Source organism: Lonchura striata, chromosome 3 (assembly GCF_046129695.1).
Source record: "Lonchura striata isolate bLonStr1 chromosome 3, bLonStr1.mat, whole genome shotgun sequence".
Lineage (NCBI taxonomy): Eukaryota > Metazoa > Chordata > Aves > Passeriformes > Estrildidae > Lonchura > Lonchura striata.
In genome coordinates, this window is record NC_134605.1 from 17,365,767 (window position 1) to 17,384,487 (window position 18,721).

An 18,721-nucleotide genomic window follows, 5' to 3' on the forward strand; every position below is an offset into this window, starting at 1 on the left:
GAGCAGCTCTTCTGGTATTTCAAACCTCTTGGCAAAGTAATTATTGCTTCAGACTGCAATACTCTGTTTCCCCCATTTTAGGATGCTTTGCTTGTTAGCTTCTTAAATGTTGTCACTGAGATCTGCCTTCACACCAGAAAAACAGTTACCAAGTTAAACAGTGAGAAACTGTGTTTGCCTTGCTTTCCTGGTCCCAATTCCTAAGCAGTTCAGCTGTCTCTCCAGTTGTTCCTTTTGCTTTGCAAATGCTCATGTTTAGAGACAAAACCTCAATTTTAAGACTCGAAAGGCAACTCTCTTTCACATTTACTTTAATCTTAAATGTGTGTCCCAGCTGGAAACAGGACAATATGCTAATCTGTTAAACAGTAGGATCTACAGTAACGGGCACATATCCACGTTCTGTTCCATTAAAATACCACCTACCTCTACCCCCAAGTTTTAGAACAAACTGCATCACATCTACTGGTGATAGCAAAAGAAGATTGTATTTCACAAGAGTCCTTTCATTTTAAACTTTCCCAGACATGACAAATCACACTTTCAAGTGTATCTGCATGAACAAATACAAATAATTGTTCAACAAATCCAAAACCTCTGCATGTGAATTTCTATCTGTACTCGGGCACAAGACTTGACTCCAGAACAGCCAAAATTCGATTAAAACATCACTTAGAAGAAAAGTATACAGATTTTTATGTTTTCATATATTATGTTGTACACATAATACATTATTTTACAAAAAATTCCACTGTGTGTAAGTCCTTTATACCCAATGGTATTACCGGGTCAGGAAGTCCCTTAAAGTTCTGATAATTTTTTCTTTTTTTAGGGCAAGGACAAAAGTAGTTACTGGCTTCCTTTACTAGAAAAACAGGAAAATTAAGTTTTCAAAATAGCAATTAGATCCAAAACCCCCTGATTTAGCAAGAGCACATTTATTACATTACTATCAAAACTGGAAGATATGTTTAGACATTTTTCTTCTAATATTAGTTAGAATTGGATGTCAGCTATTCTATTTCCTCCTTTTCAAGGAGCATAACTGACTACACCTTATCTCACCCTGAGAGCCCTCTCAGCCTTAAACTGAAAATACTATTTTACTGCTTATCTTTTCTTACCCAAGTTTATTCAGTGAATCATTACATACAAGGAAGTAATTCTCATTAAAGTGAAATTAGAAATTCAATCTAGAAAGGAGGAATACAAACAGCCCAAACAGAACAGCAGCTCTAGCCAGTTAAGGCTTTCACTTGTGGTTTTAAAAGTACATCAGAGGAATAAAAAGGCAGAGGCCTATACTAACCACTATACATTCCAAATGAAAAAAAGACTTGCAAACTCCAACTGGGAAAAGAGTATTTAAAAGCAACGTTATATATATTCATTGATTATTTGCACTAATAAATAATTTAGAGGAGAAAATACAAGGCAAAGGTGAGCTGAAGAACAATTTTGCTCACACTAGAAAATCAAGACTCCTTATCAGCATATCCATTGTTCAGGTTCGTGCTAGCTGCAAGTGCCAGAAAGCTTTATCTGAGCAGGGATTTTCACTGGTTCAGCTAATCCAGCAGCAATTATCGGAAAACGCTCTTTTAAGGCAGAAAGCAGCACGATCCAGCTGGCACGCCAGGGGCCTCTCCCATTGTACAAGATGGCTGTTGCTGGGCTCCAAATGGAACGTGCCTTTCATTACTCTAGATCAACACTCCAACCATTGTATTGCCTTCCCTCTCCACTACAGCTCCCTTTTGGAAACCACCTTTCCCAGGCAGCCTCGCCTCGTTTTAACCGGCATTTTAGGATGTTACTGTCACTCTCATACTCATTTCAGTGTTAGGACAACTTAAGATTTCTGTCAGAGAACATTTGACAGCTATTTACAGCCCTTGCTCCTAGGCTGGGTTTTTCCAGTGTCACACACTCTTTCAACAGCTACACCCGGAGGTTTAATCTTTAAACCACACAGGGAGTGCTCTGCAGCTTCCCTCTTCCCAAAAGCTCTGGGAATCCTACTCTCCTAACCAGGGCCTTCAGGTCTGCCTGCAAACAAGGATTTCTGAGGCAATTTGGGTGGGGTTTTTCTGGTTTGGATTTGTTTTGGGTTTTTCTGGTGTGTTGATAGGCGGTTTTTTTGCTCTTCAACTCAAGAAAATTTCCATACTGTAGCATACACATCAGTTTGATAACACCAGCTACACACTAAACAAGATTTGGTTCTCTTTGATTGTTACCTGCCCCACAAAAGCCTTCTTTTAGGGAAACAATACACAGGACAAGGGCATTAACACCAAGCAGCATTTTCAGACTAGCTATGCATTCATATTCCAGAATACATTATGTGATCAGCTGCTAACCTGAGGTAAGCAAACAGACTGCACTACCAACTCTAAATAGGTATTTTGCAGGGAGACAGAGTGAAAAGAGAAATTTTCTTACTAGCTTTATACCCTATGTGGTCACGTGTTAAAACCACAGTGCAATTAGCTGGTCCCTGATATACTCCAATCCAGTTTCCATTTGTGCATATCCAATTGTCCAAATTCATTTCTTAAAAAGCAGGCAATGAAATGTAATGATAAAATTTGGTTAATGTAATGTGACACAAAGTCAACAGAACTCAGTTTACACATCTTCCTGGCATAAAACAAACAGGTAATGTTTCAGAAAACACTAACAACCTTTAAATAGGCTGCAAAAATTACATACTCTCAACTTTTTTCCACTGTGACCTTTTTCCTCCCCTACATCAGCATATTAGTTGTGGGGGTTGTTTTGTTTATAGAGTTTATCTTTAAAAACAAAAAGGTAAACTTGCTTGTTCTCCCTCCTCCCATGCACAAAGAACAGCAGTCACTGCCTCTATGAAGGACCTAAGGGCTGTGAGTCATTTGTTTTGGAAAAAAGCTCCTAAAGGCTATCAAGCAAGACTGTTGAGATAAAGCCTTTCAAGACTTACATCAGGGTTTCCCAGACACTACGTGTACCAGTAAGTGCAGACTAATCACATTTTGTCAGACTGCACACTGCTTCTGAACCCATCTACCAGCACGCCAGCGAGCCTAATGTAACCATGAACTATTAGAAGCACATGCTACTCCGTGTAAGAGCTCTTCTGCTTCTTCATCCTCATGCAAGTTGTTCCAGAAGCAAAAGCTTCGGGGCTTTTTACAAAACTGAGACAGATAGGAAGCAAAACCAAGCAGGGGGGACTCAGGGTTGCAAGAGTGAGGAAAGCAGAAAGCTGCAGAAAGGCTGCTCCAGGCCGAAGGAGAAAAGAAGCTCCAGCAAACTGGTTAGCCACCCCACCAGCACAATGCTCTGAATTAGCCAAAGTTCTGGTTTGGTTTAGAAACTTTTATTCCAGGCAGCTAAGGCTGCCAGCAACCTAAGAGTCTAATCACATCCAGGCCTTGTCAGAAGCAGTAGTTTGGATGTCAGTAGCTGTTTTCCTTATGGTTCTGTGTCAGACCTACAGCAGCATTTGCACTCAAAGCAGGACAGAGGTTATTTAAATCCAGCTATGGTAACACATCTCCCTCCACCAGCTGGGACATCAAGGCAGTGTTTTTTAACAGCTAATATCTGCTAAATTAAGTGGACACACACAGATGTCCACAGGAGCGAGACTTCTCAAAAAAATAACCCAAAACCAACACAAAAGCGCAGGCATTTTGAAGAAAATATTCAAATGAAAAAATACAGTAACAAGCACCAGCATGCAGTCTTACCTCTTCCTGCCTAACAATGGTCAGAAAAGTAGTCAATACATTATAAGGGAGCATTCAAAGCAAATTGGAAAGCCTGGGAATGAACCAAATACAATCCACAATTCCTCACAAAACACAGCATACAGTGGTACCCACCATGACCACCTTTGTTTCCTTCACCTCAACAGCTAAAGAAACAATTAGAAAAGCCTTCAAAGCGGTAAAGCAGCACCCTGAAACACCTAACAATACTGTTGCATCACGTAAAGACATTCAGTTTATGGAACAGCCTCATGAAAAAACATGCATGTCTTTTATAGTGCTGTGTAAGCCCACAGGGAACACTTTTATACAATTTTTTAAAAAATACAAATAATTATACTAAGTGCAGAGGTATCAAACAATTTATTCACCTTCATTAAGTAACCAACATTCACACTGCAAGATCTAGTGGTATTAACAATGGCTTGGCCAAAACAATCCAAACAGTATTATTACTGCCAAGAGCAGAGACTTCCTGTTGAGAGGCAAATCCACCTCCAAGTATGAAAAACATGCTCATAAAAACTAAGATTCCAGTTACCTGTGAATGTAAGATTTACCATTGTATAACCTTTTCTGTGACAAATCCACTGATGAGTACCTTGTCATGAAATGGTGTATATGGGGGGAAAATAAAAGCCGTAACTACTAGTGGTCATTTGGGAACTGTCTGTAACAGCCTGGCTCAGGTAATGTGAGCACATACAAGACTACAGGGAAAGAACCACTCTCCTACCAGGAAAGACAAAAGATCACACAGAAGTGACAGGCACTGCCTTTCATCATTATCCAACTTATTCAGGGCAGGGGAGAAGCACTGCATGCTAAGTATATGGTACTGACATCTATCCATATAATGTAAAATCTAAAGCATAAAGAAAAAGTAACTTCAATTTTGCTTTCTACAAACATGACCACAAAGTAGCACACTTTAGACTACAGCAGACATACAAATTGGGAAAACACTTGGCAAGGCAGAAGTGTGCCCAAAAAAGACACAGGAGTTACGAGGTTACAAAATAAGAGTAAAGTATTCCACACAGAGGAAAAAAACCTGAGGATGTACTAGTAACATCCTCTATAAACAAGAATAACAGGAAAATTCCTCTAACAGTAACAGCAGTGAAATATTAGAACAGACTATGAAGAAATATTGTGAAGTCTCTCGAGGAGTCTGAAAAAGTGATGCATGTCAAGATAGGTTTATTGGATTCTTTCTTTTCAAGCTGCTATTTTTGGAGCACCCCTGAGCACAGGCAGCCCTTGACCTTGCAGCCAGCAGAGCACCTGCAGGCAGAAGGTGCCAGCACCCTTCTGACACTGCTGCAGGGAGGGACAGACCCCATCACATGAACCCCCCCCAGGCAGTGATGCAATCCCACAGGTATCCATCACCGGTGAACTCTGGCACAGGAGAGACCGGCAGTGGCAGAACAAGGTCAGGATCCAGCAGCAGAGTTACAAAATGTATTGCAGCACTCAGGTGCTGGTTTTATCGTTCTCAGGGCAGCAGAAGGGCTGTCTCAAAAGGCACAGAGTAAGAATCAATCAACCAAATGTATCTGGCTCAGATGTTCCCAGACCATGGCTCTGCTCCCATGTCTGAGAAACACCCAAGGAGCATGCATAACTTTATTAGGATCCAAAGCTACAGCTCAACTAATTTGCAATTATGGCACCAGCTGGTGGCCCAAAGCACCGTGCTGTGTCATTTGAGCCTCTCAATGTCTGTGGCAGTAAAAAAACCCCGATGCCTACAGTATCCCAACTTCCTTTAACATTCCAGAGACAAAGTTACATGTAGGAAATCAACTGAGCAAGGATCTAAACACGCACTTATCATAGTTTAGAAAATGAGAAGTCTTCCCTGAATTGAGAATATCTCATCAACATAAGTGATACACAGCTCAGCAGTGTTCTTACTGTTTTTTCTAACACTTCCCCAAGTGATTTTTATTTTGACTTATCTGCCCAGGATAAACAGTCCCTCAAATGCAGCACTGTCTAGAAATGATCCTGGTAGATTATGAGCAGGCATCTGATGGATTCAGAGTCCCAGGATAACAGATTACAGAACAAGCTCTTCATGGTTAGAGCAGAACGTTCTGCCTCCTTACACGTGTGACTTCACAACATACAAAGACTTTCACGTTGCTGACAAAGGAACAAACAACCCCCTCCCACCAAAAAAAGAGAGCAGTACTTGCATAATAATGATTCTAACTCAGTGTTTCCCATATACTGACAGAGACACTAAATTGTCTGTTTTCAAGCTCAAAAAGCAGCATTTGTCCTAAATATTTCAGGCAAGGTATAAGAGACAAATATTCCAAGTTTCAAATATTACACATGGCAGCATATGCAGAGAGAATTTTTTGGGCAGGGAGGAAGAAACAAACCAGAAGTTCTTCCTTTACCATCATAGGAGGCATTTACTATTCTGAGAACCAGAAACCTGGACCTCATAAATGATGAGGGAATGTGAAAAGTAAGGCTAAATAATCAACATCAAGTGTTATCTGTTTTTATCATTTCTGGAACCCATTAACCTCTAGCAATAATATTCCTTAAAATGAAACAAAATGAAACAAATAAATCCCTAAATGAAACCAAATTAATCCTTAAACAGACTAGAAACAGACTCCTGGTTACAGTTTCCAACAATTTTTAATACAGTAAAATCATAATTTTGTTTTTAATGTTCGTCTATTTAAGTTTCGGTGGTTTCAATGATTAAGGTGCCTGGTGAAACTAATTCCATGTGGTTACTCAAATGGTATTTGTTCCAGCTGATAAGAATATGCAAATTTTTTGGTTAAAGAGTCTGGATCTTTATCTGCTTCTTTTAAAAATTCTGGATTACAGATGGTTGTAAAGTCCTGAGCATGCACAGCTTCTCTTCATGTGCTCTGTCAGCTTTGCTGTCTGGAGCATGTCCCCTCTGAGGAAAGGCTGAGGGAGCTGGGCCAGTTCAGCCCTGAGAAGAGACAATGCAGAGGGGACCTCATCAGTGTCTCTCCGTATGGGAGGGAGGCTGCCAGGAGGAAGCTTCCAGGCTCCTCTCAGTGATGCCAGGCAATAGGACAAGAGAGAATGGGCAGAAACCAATGCACAGAAGTTTCACCTGAATATGAGAAAAAACTTTTCACAAAAAACTGTGCAGTGCCTGAGCACTGAAACGGGTTGTCCAGAGAGGTTGTGACGTCTCCCTCACTGGGAACATACAAGAACCATCTGGACACAATCCTGTGCCCTGTGCTCTGGGATGACCCTGCTTGACCAGGGAGGTTGGACCAGATGACCCATGGTGGTCCTTTCTGACCTGACCCATGCTGTGAAACATTCTGTGGCACCAAGGTTGCTCTAGAAACCCAAGGATGTCAGGCACCACAAACATCTGCAACTGCCTGGTAATTCCAACTATGTCAATTTGTGTCTGCTCACCACCTCCAGACATGCATTAGCTTCTCAGATGCTCCAGTCCACATTTAAGCCTAATTTATCTTCCATTATCAACCACTTCAGATGTTTATCCTCCAGCTGCCACTACTTCTGCCAAAGCATTAAGTGGCAACAAATGGCCAAGCCGTCAATCTTACCAATGTTTCTGAGAAACTTGATATCAGTTGTCCTGTGTAATTCTAGAATCTGGATAAATTCTAACACCTTGGGACAACTCTGATAACTAGATTCAAACAACTGACTACTAAAGGCTGATCAGCTATTAAAACACTCTTTCCAAAAAGAAAGCTTGAGAATTTTGGGCTTGTGGTATTTGGTGTTGGTTCTGAAATCAGCTTTTGCTCTCCAAAGGTCCAGTCCCTATGAGTGGTCTTTCATGCCAGGTGCATAAATACATATAAAGGATGAAGACGAGACATTGAACCTTCTCTCCTATTTTTAACAGATTGGTCTGAATCTGTCTGCAAAAAAACAGAGAAGAAAATGGTGTAGGAAAGTTTGCATGGTTGCTCTCTGTGCTAGAATTAGGTCGGTGCTATCCATGCTCCCCTTTCATATACCAAGTGACATTTTTAGAAATACTGGCTAACAGAAGCTTAGAATTGAAACTTGCACATATCAGCAAATTTGTATTTTTTCAAAGTTTTGACTTCAGTATATATAGAGAGGTTATATTTTTAACAAGCTGAAGTTAAAAAAACCTGTCAGACAGTACACAAGGTCTGTTTGCAGAATGACTGCACAAATTCCTGCTCTGTGCATGCCATTTGACTCAAAGTGCAATCCCAAAGACAACAGGTCTCTGTTTTTCACATACCAATTGTTGGCTTGAATCAGTGAATTCATTGTCTGAGTCTGCATGACCACAGCCATAATGTAATTTAAATAAAGTTCTTGTTCCCCAAACTTTTGCAAGTATTTTGAATACTTTTTGGTATCATAACATCACTTATTATTCTAAAGCAGTCTACAGACTTGAAAACTATATAACTTTGTGAGGAAACAAAAACCACCCTACAAAGTGTCACATGATTGTGAGGCCATTTAAAAGAGCTTTCCATCTAGTCCTACACCTTAAGAGACTTGCACTTGGTTTCTGAAGGTTCTTTAGGACCAGAAGGCAAAGCACTGACTTCTCCCACTGTCCCACATTCCAGGTGGTGCCTGCTGAAACAGTGGCTGACTGCAGGACCTGCCGGGGCCTCTCCTGGCAGCCAGGTAAGCACCAGGGTGTGGCACAGCAGCCAGGACAAAAAGCTCCTTCCAGATCCCTCTCCAGCTGATAAGAAGCCTGCTGGATGCTTACAAAGGAGAACTGCAATACACCAGCCCTTCCTCTGAAGAGAAAGCCACAGCTTTGAATTCGTGCACCCTGTAGTATTAAGTACTGTATTCTAAGTTTAATTTACTTGACACAGCATAGATTTAACTCACCCAAAATCTCTATGCTTACGTTTGACTAACAATCCCATGCCATCATTTTCATTGGAAAAAATCTTTATTCCTGCTTAACACTTTTTTTTTTTTTCAGTTCATTTGCTGTACACATGGTGCAGAATCTCAACAGCCAAAAATGCTGTTCTTCGCAAAATTTCTGCTGCAACGACAGCCACAATCATGTCTACCCTTCATCAATATTCAGTTCTGGGTACTCCAGTGATAAAGCTTAAACCAAGTGATTCAGTTATAATAGCAAGTGCCTCTAGACAACATTTCATTATCAATTTGCTGTCACAACAATTTGAGTAGGAATCCAAGTTTATTGCAATGTTTTTGGATTTTAATCTAGGTTATGGTATTATCCACCTATGAAAGCAATTAGCATAAAAAATATTCACTATTAAATGGCCCCAAACAAACAGTGAACACCTTTTCAGTCAGAGTTCCATTTCCCAAGACAAAAAAAAAAAGGCATGTGAAAAAAGGTTTAATTAAAACACCTAAGTACACTCTGATTTTTGCAGCTAACCATCAGCAACAATACTGCAGAGAAACAAAACAGCCAAATACAAAGTTGGGCCTCTTAACTGGATCAGAGAGGCAATGAAATAAGTTCACAATTGCTTTTAAAGGAAACACAAGGCAGAGGTTTTCTATATCAAAAAGAGCTACCCACCTTAAAATGGGAGCTCAGTGTAAGTTATTTGTAAAGGCAACTCACTGTGGTCAGCAAATCGCACTAGGTGTTACCCCTCTGATTTTAAGAGACAAGTAAGCCCTTTCCTGCATCATTCACTGTTCCATTCTACAACCCAAAACAACCTAATTTGACCTAAATTTAAATTATATAACCTCCGTTCCTTTCAATGGGAGCTTTACAACCGTAAATAAAGACAGCTTTTGGTCCTGACATGGAGACATAATTGAATTTTGAATTAACTAGAACACAGGCACATATTCTTATACACAGCTACATTCTCTCTTTATAGCCAGCATCTAACAGGCAAAAAAATAAGACTTCTGCTGTAACTACCTGCACCTTCTGAGTATACACTACCTGGGAAGGTTTTAAACAACATTTCAGATTTCCCAGAACAAATCAGAAACTCATCCATTTCTTGCCTGTACTTCAACATTAGATTGTTAATCTCTCCAAAATCTAGAGCCCACAAAATTTCCACCTTGCCATCACTGAAGAATTACTCCTACTCCTGTTAATGACAACCCAGGATATAAGAGAAGCTCAAGACCTTAATTAGTGTCAGATTAAGATTCAAAACATCCAGAAATGCTATGAGAAAATTCCTGGAGTAATCCTAACATTCGCAATACACAGACTATACCAATCCACAAATATAAGCAGTATGCATGCAATGGCCAGCATACAACTTAAAAGAGGAGTAAATTCAAGCATTTCACTAGACTCCAACCATATCGCAGATGCTGGGGATTTTTTCAGTCAATATATCTCTTACACTGAAAAACTCAAGTGTCAAGCAAAACCCTTCTATCAAAGTCACAGTATATAGAGTGATGCCACCATAACTATCTTCTGAGGTCACCATGCTTCAGTTTTACAGCTCTCCTATCAGGAGATAAAGGGAAGGCGGGTTAAAGAGCCAACCGATACTACTGCACCATAAAAATCTACTGACTTTTCTCCTGACATACAAGGGTCCTGTGAATTTAAAGTTTAAGGTCTTAGAACTCACATTCCTTAGAACATTACAGAAAATTCTAAGCTTAAAAATTTAATATTCCTCCGTGACATAGGATTTCTATTCAGTTTTCTGTGCTTTGCTCTAAACACAGCTACCTAGAGACAGCTAAAAAAAGAAGTGGGGGGAAGGAAAAAGAAAAACAAGCAAAACTGACCTGTAATCTGAGTAATAAACCAGGTACAGCAGCAGGACAGTGACCTGATTGATGCAAGGAAAGCCCTGTTCTTGCTCAGTGTGAATCATACACAGGAGCCGTGCAAGTTTCAGGCTCTTTCCTCCAGCCATAAAAATTACGCAACATGCGCTGCCTCTGTGCTAGACACACAAAGAACACTTTTATAGAAACGGTGCCATAAAAATATTACAGACTTGCTAGAGCAATCACCAAAGTAACCTGTCAAAAAATTGTCACAATGTTTAGAAAGATCTTCCCTTACTAGTGGAGACCTTTATTTGCTATAGGAATAAACTGGAAGGTGCTGTTTGGATTCTTTGAACTTCTTCATCTGCATATCCACTTAAACCACACAGAGGAAAATCAACACTGCCTTTTTGGTCTTAGGGTAGCACAATCAACATGATTGCTCCTCCTTTCCATTTTACTTGCAAAGAAAAATATTCACTGTATTGTACACCATAAACCAGGCTGCTTAGAAGAAGTAGAACTCACAATGACAGGGCACAGGCAAGCAGCTGCAAATCTGAACTTCTGATTTGACTTCACCTAAATAAATCCCTACAACCCTAAAGGTTAAAAAGTTACATATAAAGGAAGTGAATTTCTGGACTTTGTTGCTACAGGAAGCTATGGAGAAAGATAAGATCAGCAAGCTACAAAGGAATTTAGAGGAATTCATTGGTAGCAGGTTCTTTAAGAAAATAATAAAAGGAATCCATAGGCATGTTCCAAAACACCTCAAAACAGACAATGGATTCTAGGATGTTGGCACAGGGAAAGGAAAAGAGATCCCTATGGGGCTGCTGGCAATTTCTTCCAAGCAGCTTCTCTTATTGCTCCTCTCCAGGACAGTGTATGGGACTACATTGAGCAGCAGGCTGCCCCAGCAGAGCGCTTTTCCAATTTCAATGTCACTTTAATATTAAAATCTCTGTAATTCACACAAAACCTAACTCCTTCCATAGACAGGGAATCGTGGAATGCTGGTATCCGTCTTGTTTAAATTACACATCCTGTTTTCTTTGTCTTGTTATCAAGGCAGTTAAATCTAAGATAGGAAGCAAAGCCTTTTAGATAAAAAGTCATTTTCTATTGTTTTAGGTAGTAAGAAGGAAGTCCCAGTTTAAATAAACAGCCACTCTGCCCAGGGATCACTGCTGGGGAAATGCTGGCAAGCTTCCTTTTTTAATCTGACATTAATTTTAGATGTAACAGCTTTCAAAACTATTTGCATTATTTCATAAGTAATCTACTGCTACACTACTTCTGATACATTTTTATCTAATATTTCATAACAAACCAATCAACCTAAATCCAGTCCCTACAAGCCCTGTTCTCTGGTTATCAGGTAAGTCCAGAAAAGCATTGCTCCATGCCCCTCTAAGAGCAGGCTGTCAGATGGAAGGAATTCAGAAAGCACAATGCAGAATAAACCTGAATTTGAGACAACTAATAGATCTATGAGCTCTGTGAAGAAACTGTGAGGAGTTCAACATCTAAATTTAATGCTGATGAGAAAATAAAAGAAAAAAAGAGATGATGATCTCAGCAGCAAAGGAGCCTGTGTATGTGTGCTAGTGAGGCTGGTGTGTTTACAGGCAAGATGTGACAATGTTGCCCTCATTACTATCACACACACAGTGTTTAATCTCTGTGGTAAGGAATTATCCAGGAAAAGCGCTTACACTTCCAAGAGACACTAAACCCAACAGGAAAGCTGAACACAGTGAACTTTACAGGCTTGTAGAGAGACACTGCCTGCAGTCCTCTGAAGGATTTTAAAGCTACATAAGTTATGATCTCCCACATCTCAGCTCCCCCACGGCTACTAGAAGATGGGAAGTATGCCAATCCTATCACCTTTAACTACTCAAGATTGGTACAGCAGTGTCTGGCCAGACCTGCTGCAGTGTCAAAAGAGAAAAACAACTCCAGCTCTTGCTTCAGCTGGAGAGCTAACAATAGATGCAGTGCATTCCACGGATCAAACAGAGCTGCAAATAATCCCAGCATTTTTTGCCATGGTCACACGGAGTACACAGGCTGTCACTGAAGTTCTCCCCAAACTGAGAAAATACTGGGGGAAGTCTTGGGGCTTCTGTAGCCTGCAGCCACTTTTTAAAATGGCTTTTTATGCTATTGTCTCTGATGAGCAAATAGATTCAGATCTGACCAAGCAAGACATTCTAAAGCTAGGAAACAAAAATTCTCACTTTTAGACAATAACCTGTTTTGCAAACAAGGCCTATAAAAGATCTTTTTAAATGCAAACTAAATTTAGGATTGATATTTCAGTTGCAGTTTGTCCAGTTAGTCCAAATCCCATTAAAAAAACCCTAAAGATCTCCAGAGGAATAAAATATTTTAAATATTGTTTCAATTAACATTAGAAAAATTGTTCCACTAACTTCAAAATTTTTAGGAAAATAGCAAAAAAGCAGATAACAGTTTCAGACAAAAACTCTGTTTCTAATTTCTACAATGCTTGCAATGAAATACAATTTTAGCAAGTGCTAGACATCACTCAATGCTTAGTGAAGCTTAGACAAAGCAGTGATCAGGTAAGCCTTCATAACATTTATTTTGACCAAGCATAATTAAATTCCAAAACCTTGAGCTAAGTTATTGGAAAAACACAGAAAACAAGGAGGATGGCTATATACATTACACAAGCTTGTAAAACACCGCTACAAATCAATTCCTCTTCATCCTATTACATTTTTTGGTATTAGCTCTACAACTGCTGGGCTATAAAAATGGGCTTGTGGATGCTCTCTTGCTCATCCCATCCATGGGTATCTGTAATCCTACAGTAATCACCTGAAAATCACAAGGAAAGCATCCTTGGCAGAAAGCTGACAGAAAGACACTCACTGCCAAGTGAACATTTGTTTCGTTAAGAATACCACTGAGAGAGATTTAAAATGCAAACATCTATTTCAGGTTTTCACTTGTGCCTTTGCTGGCCCCCTTGGTTAGGGCTGGATGTGCAGCTGAAGCAAAAGGCAGCGCTTGTTTTTGAAAGGCACGCGATGCTCCTGAGAGGAAAAATGGCCACTTACCTCACACCTCTGGATTTTACTTAGAACAGTAAGTTAAGCTCTCTCTGTACGTGGAATTTACTGTATAAAAAGCTTGGACACTCGCCCCACTCCTCTGCTGATGTCTTTTTCCACACTGTCTATGAAGCTTTTTAAACCTAACATCCAATAGGGAGACAATCAGCACAAAGTTACTCACTTAAGCCTAAAGATATTCAGTAGTGTACAGCAGATGAAAGGAATTCCAGGGAAAGACCATAACTACAAATAGTAGCTTATTGCAACAAAAAAGGAAAGCAAAATGCAAAGGTTTTCACGCTTTCAAGCTGTTTTGCAGACACAACTGGTAATACTGTCATGTTGTAATAAAAATTCAAATACTTTCAAATAGAAGTAAATAATCCATGATTACCAGTTTAAAAGCTTATCCCCTAAGTGTACCCAGTAGCTACACAGAAAATTAGTATTTGATAACCTAGTCCAGCAGTATTTCCAACACTTTCAGACAATTATGAAACACAAATAAGCTGTGCACAAAGGAAACAAACCACCTGTCTCTTCAACTAGTATTTTTGCTAGGTGCAGAAGCCAGGAGCACTGCTAATTACATCTCAGCAAAACTATCTCTCATGGTACAAAGCTTCTTCAAGCAGAGATTTATTTTCAGGTAAAACATTTTGTTTTTAAAAAATCATTATACTTACAAATTTTATACTGTAAGTCATAAAACACTCTCTAATGCATTAGACTTCCTTAAAAGTTCCTCAGCTATGTAGGTTTCTTTTATGACAATACACCTCATTCTCATACTTCATGGAATTTCTGCTGAAAGTCAGAACAAATTTAAGATTTAGAAGAGAGCAAATTTAAGATTCTGCTACAATCTACTGCAACAAACAACAGTCTGGGCCAGACTGAAAGGATTTTAATCAGGTGCCTGCAACACACTGGTACCACAGTAAGGGAACAAAATCCGAAGCACAGTGCAGTTGTGTAACTACAGCAAGAAGAGTTTATAGTGAAAAGAGGGTTAAAGAGGGTTATTCCTGCAAAACCAACCTCCACCCCTCTTCCAGGCTATCATCAGTAGGTTGTAGCCCAACATTTTACCCCCAAAGCTGGTCCACCCTGCTTGGATCCCAAGAGGGTAATCCTTCACAAAGCGATCCCTGAGCATTCCCAGGGGAGCTCACACCACTCTCATTCTTTACACTTTAGTCTTTTCTCTGCAGTACTATCAGTGATACCAGCAACAGATTGCTCCACACTGCTTTTTACAAAGCTCATGTTCTCAACTGTGCAAAAATTTGCAAGCTCCAACCACAACCGATGACTTTTTTTGTACATTTTGTGTCTGCATTTACTATGTACCTTCTCCCCATGACAAAACCTGGATGTCATAGCTACGAGCCTCAGTTTTCAGGAAACTAAAGTTGTTTGGCTTACACTGAACAGATACAATTCCAAGCTGTGAAACTCAGCAACATTTTCCACAAAACTACTATACTTCAGCTGGTACTCACAACCTGAGCCCATGGAGGGATGTCAATCAAGTTTGCCCATGGTCCAGTGTTCCACCCAGAGCAGATGTGAGGTTTTGAATGGGGAAGGAAGCAGGCTGTCATGTCTACAAAGAGCCTATGCTTACCTTCAATCACAAGAAAAACACAAGCACCAACTATTAGTAAAAACTGCTAAAAGATAACAATTGCATCTTCAATGCCACTTATGAACTAACGATGTCAAAAAGTCTAATTTCCTCCAGTTCTTCTGGAGTCCTACACTAATTACCACAGAGGGCAGATGCTGTCAAACAACTTCGTTCTTCACAGCATTCACAGGGCATTTTTGTAAGAGATGTATACACAAAATTACTGTAAGGAGAGCAGAAAGGAGATTTGAAAACCTTATTCAGACACCAGATGCTACACTCAGAGAAAATATATCAAGTGCAGCTTTGCAATGCCTGTGCTGCAGCAGAACCATAAAGAGATGGAAGAGTATTCTTGCTATCAGAGAGGACAGGAGCCCAGAAGAAGATGCAAGCAGGGTAAGAATTCTGACTAATATTGGCATACTGGAAGACTGACAGAAAAAACAAATTCAGGTCTACATTTAGATACATTCCAGTGAACAGATGAAAATCAGGACATGACAGGCTGGACATAATCAGCCTTAGCTTCCAAAGGAGGTGGACCAAGTGAAGAGTTAACAACTCTCCAGGCAGGAGGTCCTAAAAACAAACCACAGTGAGAGATTAATGAAATTGGCGAGTTCAATCTTCAAAAGACTCAGGAGAAACTCAAAGCCTCACATACACTAGAATAGCTTCAGACAGAATAAGCTGGTCTGTACTATCCACAGTTAGTGAGTATGGAAGCATTAATACACAGAATGAAGATTTAAATAATGTAGTGAGACAAAACCTCCAAGGAGAATTCAGAATGGGAAAAAGTTTCACAGTAGAGGTGATACCATCTCAGACTAAAGATACATTTAAATGAGGCACCCAAATTGCAACTTACAGATCAGAGCCTGCAGGAAAAATCTGTCTGCCCAGATGATCTCTGGCATCATTTTTCTCTGGAGCCTCCAAAGATTTAGACAGAGAACATGTACAGTTATTTTGAAAAGCTGTTCCTTGCTCCTTCCTTAATAACTAGGCCTACATCTGCCATGTAGCCAAAACTCACAAAAGTGACCCATCTCATCATTTATTGGAGACCACTGTTTACTGTAGACCATTTACTGCACTTCAATTATCTAAATATCTAAAAGGAGTCACTGAAGTTGACTGTCCCAGTCAGGTGAACATTATCCATCTTTTATCTGTATGGTAAAGGGGAGATCAACTTAGTCAAATCCAAAGCACCTTCAGAGAAAGCCACCAGGTCCAACCTACACAAAGCACTAGGACACTGAACAAAGTGTTCCAGTCCTGTCTTAAAAGCTGATGGATAACTATTGATGGATGTTAGCTTGGCTGAAGTGAGCAATTCTGATAAAGTACAGTACAAAGAGAACACAGATCCCTGAAGTTTGGGTTCCTGGCAAGCACACCTTGTTGTGATCACAGTTTGTTTCCTCCATGTGCATGCTCTACTAACAGGACAAGAACTAAGAGTTACACTGATTTTAGGGAGCATATGCAGCTGACAATCTAGCTGTTCCAAATCTACGTGCCTTTCAATGTGCCATGGCACATTATATTTGGCCTATTATTTCAATTTTTAAAGAACATGAAAAATTACACTGTATTCTGGTTTAAAAACGAACTCCAAAGTTTAAAAAAGTACATGAGTTAAGAGCACCGCAAAGTTCTGGTTGCTTATATATGAAGGAAGGAGTGACTTGCAGTTGTAAAACCATTAAAAAGTCTTAGTTACATACTTACTCCTCTCACCCCTCCCACCTTTTTTCTCAGACTGCCTCTGACTTTGGATACATGAACTGAGGAGTAAACGAACAGCTAGTAGGTTTCTTCATTATTCAATGTGTAGTGACGTTTTTTGCACATTAATCAAAACTTGTTCTGAATACCAAATTCAGAAGTTATTCACAGTTTAAACACAGTGTCATAAAATATAGCATTTGAGAGCTTCAAACTTGAGCACAGATTCTTTTTAAGAAATTAGCAAAAAGAAATTAGCAAAAGGAAAGTAAAGGAGAAACAGAGGGGAAGTTGTTTCCTCCATGGGCGAGCTGAAGCACAACAACTGGTGCACCAAGTCTTCTGATATTGCACATTTAATCAAAGATGATCTAGGAGTCTTTGTCTTCAGTGGCCATCTAAGATTCTCTCTGCTTTGAAGGACTAAGGTAGATGCTGAATAATTTAATGTTTTGACAGATCAGCCCACAGTCTTAAGTTAGTCAGTAAGAAAACAGGCCGGGACACAGCTAATGAACACCCCTGACAACTCTCAAGCAGCACCAAAGGACAAAAATTCTTTGAAAAATAAGAAGCAGTCAGTGCTTGCAGAAAACACTGAGCTGAGTCCATGAAATCATCTTCCCTTCAAGCAATTCCCTATCTCATTCATTAGAGACCTTCCAGCCTCTGCAACAGAGAAAGACAAACTAAACAAAAACAACACAAAGCAGGCTTCAAACCACCATCTATTTCTATCTGCAAACAAGAGTCCAGGCTCTATTGTAGAGAAGGAAAAAATAGCATAAAATAATTCACATGCTCCAACATCCTTTTTGAGAAAATTCTGCATCTGGTGTAAGGGCTAGCAGGGTAGTGGCACTGCCCACATATGCACAAAGGTTGTATTGATTGCTTTTCAACAGCCAAACAGAACCTTGGACTACTGGTATCAAACCTAAAAGATCTGCCCCAACTTAATTTCAATTTGAGGGGTAAGATGATGGCTATGAAAAGCTGTTTTATTATAGCCCTATTTATAGCAGAATAGCCCCTGAGTCTAACTTTTAAATGCTCTTTGTTCTATAATCAGAGTTATTCCCAAAAGAGTGTTTCCAGAACATCCACTTTCTACTCTGAGTTCCTTTAAGATTTACCTAACTAGTCTACCAGCACACTACTTAAAACTTACAGCTGAAATTTCCCACTTTCCTGGGTATATTCTAGAACTTCTTCATTTACACACTAAAATAAGTTAATTTCATTAAAGTTACAGATGAAAATGTTATCTTCACAATTTAATTTCATCTGCCTCCCCTTCTCAAGTGGACACATTTTTACAAATTCCTACTGTTTCTTGTGCCAAAAGATAGAACTGAAACAAGCCATCATAGCGTTGAGAGTCACAAGCAGTTTTCTCTTTCTCATCAAACAGTTGTGCAAGAGAAGCAGAGATCCCTCTTCCCAAAACAGAAAGCAAAAAGGCCCCAGGCATCCCCATCATGTATTTAAATCATTTCTGTGACAAAGCTCAGGTTTGATCTCACCAAATGCCATAAGAATTTTTTAGGTTGCATCAAGTTCTCTTTGTGTACACAAAGGTTTTTTATTGGGCCTCCTTGAGAACAGGCAGAAACTCCCTGGCATTGAGGTCTGAATTAAGCATCAGACTACGAGAAAGGCATTTGTGTTACCAAAGGCTGCTTGCTCAATGATGCTTTATAGATTAGGGACAACCCCTTGGCAAAACA

The 18,721-nt window shown here is 39.7% G+C and overlaps 1 protein-coding gene across 8 annotated transcripts in view; it reads right to left on the minus strand.

Annotated features, from left to right (window-relative positions):
* The window catches only part of ENAH (ENAH actin regulator), a 90,357-nt gene that overhangs the window by 58,830 nt on the left and 12,806 nt on the right, over positions 1-18,721 (minus strand). The gene's annotated exons all lie outside the window — the stretch shown is intronic.